Genomic DNA, 8,196 nt, shown 5'->3' on the forward strand with positions numbered 1-8,196 from the left:
CAGGGAAGTTAAAATTCCCCTGAGAAGATCCCGTGTGTACACTGGGAAGGTTTAGAATCTAAACAGAACAGCAGCTGGTACGTGCTGGGAGGGAGCGGCCCCAGGAGCTGAGAGCAGGCCCCAAGTTGGAGTCCTGAAACCTGAGCTCAGATCTGGCTCTGTCACAATGTGACCCTGGGCCTCCTGGTGACTTCACCCTGCCTGAGCCTGTGCCCTTATATGCCCAGCAAGGGGCAGCCCTGCCCAGCCACCTGCGCAGAGATGGTCAGGAGCAAATGACACAATATATAAAAAAGTACTTTGAAAAGCTTAAAGTGCTCTAATGACGTGAAAGGTTATTAGAAAGAGAGGCCCTGAGAGATGAAAGGAGCAGGTCTCTAGCATTTTTTCAAGGTAATTTACTAAGTAGTAGGAACAATCCCTATAGTATTTGTTCAGTACCTGATAAGAAAGGATTCCTGGGTTCTTTATCTCACTGGAGCCTGGAACCTTGCAATAGCCCAGGAGATAGGCAGGGCAGGATGATTACTTAATTAATTAATTTATTTACGCCTGGGAATTGAACCCAGGAGCTCTCTACCACTGAGCCACATCCCCATTTTATTTTTAGATAGAATCTTGCTAAGTTGTTTAACATCTCACTAAGATGTTAAGGCTGGCCTCCAACTTGAGATCCTCTTTCCTCAGCCTCCCAAGTCTCTGGGTTTATAGGCATGTGGCACCATGCTTGTGTATTTTCCTACAGGTGAGGGGAAGGAGGCTTAGAGAGGGGACATGATTCTCCATGGTTCTGTGGTCACAGATCTGTAAACAAAGTCCACATACCAACCCCTCTACTCCACTTTTTCTTTCTTTCTTTTTTTTTTCAAACCTGGAATTAAATCCAGGGGCACTCCACCACTGAGCTACATCACCAGTCCTTTTTTAAAAAATTTGAGACTGGGTCTAGCTAAGTTGCCCAGGCTAGCCTCAAACTTGCAATTCTCTTGCTCAGCCTGCTGAATAGCTGGTGTTACAGGCATGTACCACCACACCCAGCAAACCCCACCCCCTTTAAAAAATTTTTTGTAGTTGAAGATGGACACAATGCTTTTATATTATTTATGTTTTATGTGGTGCTGAAGACTGAACTCAGGGCCTCACAGGAGCTAGGCAAACTCTACCGCTGAGCCACAACCCCATCCCCCGCACCCCCTTTTTGTAGTTCTCTTTGGTCCTCATCATGAACTCACTGTGATATTGCCTCTTTTTTAGTTTCTGCAACCTTCTGGGGCAATTTCCTACAAGACCTGTGGAAACATCCTAGCAGACCCCAGAAACTCAGTATGGCTGGAACAGCAGGGAAGGAGGGAAAGACGAGTAAGAAGGGAGTGTGGTTATCTAACTGGAAGTCAACTGGAAGTCATTCAAAATTTGAAGCAGAGAAATAATACAATCAGGGCTGTGGTTTTGCTTAAGTGTTCTCGTCCACCTCCTCGTTCCTTTTCTGTTCTCCTCTTGCCTTCTCCTTTTCCCCTATTCTTTCTCCTTCTCCTCTTTTTGTTTCCTAAATATTTTCTTAGTTGTTTTTTTTTTAAAAAAAAAGAGGGATAGAATTTTTTAATATTTATTTTTTAGTTTTTGGCATACACAACATCTTTGTTTGTATGTGGTGCTGAGGATCGAACCCGGGCTGCACGCATGCCAGGCGAGCGTTTGAGCCACATCCCCAGCCCTTTCTTAGTTGTTGATGGACACAATATCTTTATTAATTTATTTTTATGTGGTGCTGAGGATCAAACGCAGTGCCTCATGTGTGCAGGGCAAGCGCTCTACCACCGAGCGACAGCCCCAGCCCATCTCCTTCTCCTCTTTATTCTTCATTTATATTATATAATTCCCTAGGAAAGAGAAAGAAAGGAACCTCAGGACTTTCTATCACCAGAACCCTTGGACGTTCAGTCAGCTGCAGCGCTGACCAGCTGGCTCCTTACACTGCTGGAAGCTAGTGTCCTGCCCAGGATCCAGGACCCTTCCCAGGGACTCACCTCACCAGGGGCAGTTCTGGGAGCAGCAAGTTCCAGGGACAAAGCCAGGACTTGATAAAGGAGTATGAAGTGGCAGACACGTGCCTGGGGCTGCTTGTCTACAGAAGGGCTGAAGCCAGTCCCCTGGCCTCATTTTGAGAAGTGGCTTTTCTTAGGCATCGCCTCAGAGGCCCAGAGCCTGAGGTCCTGGCAGTGCGCCCTTCCCCACTGGGTGCTTGCCATTCAGAGTTACGCACTCCTGGGCCCAGGAGCAAATGGCCAGGCAGCTGATGAGCACAGTCTGGGGTGCCCCCTCCAGGCTGTCTGCCCCCTCTGACTCCCCAGCTTCTTTAGGCCACCTGCCCAACTTCCTTCCCATGTGTCAATGTCCCCATAGATTGCATGCCTGGCAGCTGGGTCCCAAGTCAGAGGTTTTGGGAAGGATGTCAACAGAAAACGCAAGGGCATCTGCCTGCCAGTGTGCATGTGCATGAGCGTGTGGTGGCTTGGAGGAAGAAGAACACACTGTCTTAAGAGAAACCTCTTCCCACTGGTCTTGCTCAATATTGTATCACCAGCACGGGGCAAGCAGTTGGCTCCTGAAGCAAAGGGTAAGATAAATGACTGACTGAATGAAACAAGGCTGCAACTGAAGAGTGTCTGTTGTCTGGATATAGCAACAAGAGAGTCCTTGACCACCTTTCTAGAACATGTCTAAGGAGTGCAGGCAGGGCCGGCCGGCTGTGTGTGGGAGGGGAGGCAGGGAGCCAGGGTTTGGAGTGAAGGACAGGAGGCAGTGAGGGAGGAGAACAGGACAAGTGAGGGTGGGGTGGGGGGCCAGGCGGGATGGGGATTGGACAGCCTGTTTGAGACTGACAGGGACAGTCCCATAGAGAAATCACTGGCCAACAGGCCTCCTCACATCCTTGTCCACATGAGCATTGTCTTTCTCAGATCATGACCTTGCTGCTTCCCCTTCTCAAACTCAAGTCAATCTCTCTCTTGTTTCTTTTGACACTGAGACTACACCTTGCCTCAACCAGGACCTGTGGCGACGCAGGTCCTACCCACCCAGCTCATCACTTCTGGGCATTTGTGACACCTGTCCAGCTGGTACACCCTGCTCAGCAGCTTCCCTAGTGACCTGCCCGCCCTGTAGGACTCCCAGGGCACCCCAGTTTCTGCCAGCTCTGCCCTCCTGACCAGGAAGCCAAAGAAGCAGAAGGAGAGAAAGGAGGAAAGAAGCAAGTGCCCTGAAGTTACAGAAGGAGGAGCCCCACGCCTGGTTTTCCATTTCCTCACCGCCAGCGAGCTTAAGTCCGTTTCTGGTTCAACCCAACCAAATGACCGATGCTGCAGAAACAGAGCCTGCATGTTCCCACTTGAACAGAACTCAAAATGTAACCAGAGCCCACCCAAAGAACCCTTAGCCATGTGTCCCTCTCATGTCCATTATTTGGAGAGTGGCCTTTTTCTCATAGCCTCTTTCACTCTTCTTACCTTCCATCCCCTGCACCCTAATTCCCACCGCCTACTCCATCCCTTCCTTAGCCCATGCCCCCATGTGTCGCAAGCCAGCCAGGGGCTGTGTGTGTGCATGTGCATTTGAGTACGTGAGAGACTGGACTGATGCTGCTGCTCTGACTGGGCTGTGTGACTTGTGACGTGTGTCTTTTTCTCTCGCTCTGCCTATGATCCTCACACAGCACTTGAGATTGGTGTGGCTTTCCAAGATGTCAATCTGCTGACCACAGGATATCACCCCTGAAACCCAATCCCTTGCCTTATTTGGGTGGAACTTTCTCCAATGTCTTCCCCCCAATAAATAGGGTTTCAGACATGCTCTTTCTCTCTTTTGCCTGCCTTTCTGGCTTCCCTTGTAGGAGCTGAGGTCGAGGGGCTCACTGAACCCCAAAAAAGGTATTTTCTGTCTCTGTGTGGTTATTTAGTAACCAGCCCAATTCACCTGGAGTGACCCTGACTGATTCAGTCGCATGTCGTGGCAGAGAGAAGAAAGGCCCTAGAAGCACAGTTATGGAAAGGCAACTGGTACAGGGAAACTTAGTGAGACTGTGTCTCAAAATAAAAAATAAAACAAGGGGGACAAACGAATGTCAGTAAAGGGGGCAGAGAGAGAAGAGGGGAGGGGAGGGGAGGGGAGGGGAGGGGAGGGGGGATAGTAGAGGATAGGAAAGACAGCAGAATACAACAGACACTAGTATGGCAATATGTAAATCAATGGATGTGTAACTGATGTGATTCTGCAATCTGTATATGGGGTAAAAATGGGAGCTCATAACCCACTTGAATCAAATTGTGAAATATGATATATCAAGAACTATGTAATGTTTTGAACAGCCAACAATAAAAAATTAAAAAAAAAAAAATAAAAAAAAATAAAAAATAAAAAGGACTCCTCAAGATGTGGCTCAGTCATAGAGCACCCCTGGGTTCAATCCCCAGTACCAGGAAAAAAAAGTTGTTCTAGAACCTTCTGAGACTCCCTATTTCCTATTATTCGAGACCTTCTCTCCCCTGTTTTGCAGATAACCATCATCATCTATGTTAACTATTTTCCATTTTTAAAAATTATGAATCATTTCATGAATCCAGGAAAGTATACAAACACATAAGTATAACTTAGAATGAATGCAGGGTGGGTGCTATAAATATTTCTCCTGTTAAGAAGCATAGTGCTCATGCTCCTTGACTTATGACCCAGTCATATTCCCAATAAGCTCACCCTAATTTGAAAAGATTGTGAATTGAAAATACATTTAATACCCTTAAGTTCTGAAACATCCTAGATTAGCAACACAGCTTGCTGTAGAGGACGTTTTCCTTGGTGAAGGTGAGGTTGATTAGGAGTGGCAGCTCACTGCTCCTGCCCAGCCTCAGGAGATGGGATCATACCACCTATTGCCAGCCTGGGAAAAGATCACCATTCAAAATCGGAATTACTATTATTATCATTTGACCTGGAAATTGAATGCAGGGGTACTTTTACACTGAATTACACCCCCAGTCCTTTTTATTATCTTGAGACAGGGTGTTGCTAACTGGCAGAGATTCTCACTAAATGGCAGAGGTTGGCTTTGAACTTACAATTCTGCCTCAGCTTACTGTATCACTATATCACTGAAATTCCAGGTGTGCACCACCACATCAGGCTCTCAAAATTGGAATTATGATACCTGTTAAATGCATGTTGCTTTTGCATCATCATAATAAAGTTGAAAATTTTTAATTTGAAACATTGTAAATTAGGGTCATCTGCATTACCAGAACTCATCATGATCACCATCATCATCATCATCTTCTTCTTTTTCTTTCTTTTTTTTGGTATTGAGGACTGAATCCAGGGGCACTTTACCACTAAGCTACATCCCAACCCCTTTTTAAATTTTTTTTTTAATTTTGAAATTAGGTCTTGCTATGTTGCTGAGGGTAGCAATTCTGATCCTCCTGCCTCAGCCTCCTGAGTCGCTGGGATTACAGGCATGCACCACCATGTCAGTCACCCATTATTTTCCTTAAATGCCTCTTCTAAATTGTCCACGAGCAGGACTTGGTGGTAATCACCTGTAATGCCAGCAACTCAGGAGCTAGCCTCTGAAACTTAGTGAAACTGTGTCTCAAAATAAAAAATAAAAAGGACTCCTCAAGATGTGGCTCTGGGGGCTTGGGATGTGGCTCAAGCGGTAGCGCGCTCGCCTGCCATGCGTGCGGCCTGGGTTCGATCCTCAGCACCACATACAAAGATGTTATGTCCGCCAATAACTAAAAAATAAATATTAAAAATTCTCTCTCTCTCTCCTCTCTCTTAAAAAAAAAAATCTTGCTTTAAAAAAAAAAAAAAAGATGTGGCTCTGTCATAGAGCACCCCTGGGTTCAATCCCCAGTACCAGGGGAAAAAAAGTTGTTCTAGAACCTTCTGAGACTCCCTATTTCCTATTATAATTCCCCCGCCACATCTTTCAGGCCAGCTTCACCATCTTCCACACTGCCTCACTCTGTTGTTATACTCCATTTAACAGCACAGGATCAAAAATATAAGGCCTATGTTCCAGTCCCCTCTCAATCACTTAACTAGATTATTTAAACTTTCTGAAATTGTCAAGACTCTTTTGGTGGCAAATAATGGAAAACAAATTCAAACTGGCTCAATAAAGAAAGAAATGTAATGGCTCACCTTAGAAAATTCTGAGGATAAGTCCAGCTTCAAGCACAGCTGGATCTAATACCTAAACAGTGTTACCAGGCATGGTCTCTCTCTCTCCCCCTCCACCCCCCGTGCCCCCCATCTTTCTCTCTTTTTGTACCGGGGATTGAACCCAGGGGCACTTAATCACTGAGCCACATCCCCAGCCCCCCCCCCCTTTTTTTTTTTTTTTGAGACAGGTCCTGCTAAGTTGCTTAGGGCCTCACTGAATTGCTGAGGCTGCCTTTGAACTTATGATCTTCCTGCCTTATCCTCCTTAGTTGCTGAGATCACAGGTGTATGTCACTGCACTGGGCAAGAATGGTCTCTTGGCTCTTTCTTTTCTTCTTCAACTATTCCAGTAAAGGTTCTGGGTGCGACTCTCACTGACCTACCTAGGTTCATCTCCGGATCCAGGGGTAAGCCAGGCCTGGTTCTGTCTCTCCTGGACTCAGGATGGTGTCAGACCCCTGATTGGTCTGAGAGAAGAGATAATTTCCCAGGGAAAACTAGGATGCTGTTGCAGAAGGAAGGGGAAGCCATGTTGAACAAATAAAATCAGCAGATATTCTTAGTTCTCACTTTCCTTGTTGTGGGACTCTCACTTCTGCCAAATGCTCAAGGCTGCTGGGAACATGAAAAAAGATCAGGGCTGTGATGTTTCCTTGAAAACTTTTAAAGTTCAATAGAAATGAAAGTTGTCTTGGATGTGATTTGTTTGCCTTTTCCTCCAATCATTCACCTGACCCAAAGGCGCTTGGTTTGTTCATCCAAAGCCTCCCCTTCCTGCAGTCCCCGTTCTAGGAGGAATTTTGAACTTTTTCCGAGCACTTGGAGTCTCTTGTGTATCTGTGGATCTCCTCAGCATTTGATTGGACCACATAATTTAGCATTTAATTAGGTGCGTGCGTCTTCCATTGCTTTTATTTTTTAGGAGTCTTACAGTTTGTCATTTTTCATACAGATCCTCAACACTTACGTTTGAACAAGAAACAACTTGGACTCCCAGGGGATCTCTTCCTCTTCTTCTGGGATGCTGAACACTCTCACTGTGGCCTAACTGCTATCCTCCCAAGGAGTTTATGCTAATTTTAATTTTGGCTTGAAATAGAACTAACAATCATATCAATTGTACGGTTCCTGGGGAGTTTCATATATTTTTTCTCTTTTCTAGTTAGTTAGTGTCCCCCTTGAAAAGAAGAATTTGCACCTGTCCCCTACTCTGTAAGGGCCTCCACCACAGTAGATCATGCTTGAAATGTGCAGCCCTGCCCTGTTGTGTGTTCATTTGCAGCACTGGGGATGGAAGCCCAGGGTGCTCTATCACCAAGCTACACCTTCAGGCCTTTTCATTGTTTTGAGATAGGATCCCATTAAGTTGCCCAGGAGGGCCTCAAACTTGTCATTCTCCTCCCTCAGCCTCCCAAGTCTGAGATTCTAGGTGTGTGCCACCACACCCTACTGTTGGTTAATTTTAAAGTGAGCTTCCAAACCAGCAGGAAAAAAAAAGCCACACATCTAGGTTGAAAAAGTTTCTACTCACACCACAGTTAACAATCTCAGGGTACACACATTTCCAGGACAACTGGTCTTTGGAAATATATACACTCTAGTCCCCGGGTCCTGATGCACCCTTCTTGGGCTCTTTGTCCTGTCTTTTGTGTTCTCCTTGGGGAGTGCCGTCTTACTACCCATTTCTCCAAAACTACTTTGTAGTTTTTCTCTGACTCCTTTGTAGTCAGAGGCAAGAAAGAGTCTTACTCTGCCACTCTCTGGAACCTTGCCAGCATTCCCAGTGTCTACTTTAAGTGTCTACACTTAAAAAAGAGAACTTGAACACAAACCTTACTTTCCAGAAGAGACCCTGCCTTCTCAGACACATAGTTCCTTCTAGCCCCAAAAGGAACCCAACTCAATCACTGAATCCCTTTCACAGGCTTGTAAGACACACATCCATACCAAGTGTCATGAGGACTTAGAGACAAAAAG

This window comes from Marmota flaviventris, chromosome 14 (assembly GCF_047511675.1).
Source record: "Marmota flaviventris isolate mMarFla1 chromosome 14, mMarFla1.hap1, whole genome shotgun sequence".
NCBI classification, from domain to species: domain Eukaryota; kingdom Metazoa; phylum Chordata; class Mammalia; order Rodentia; family Sciuridae; genus Marmota; species Marmota flaviventris.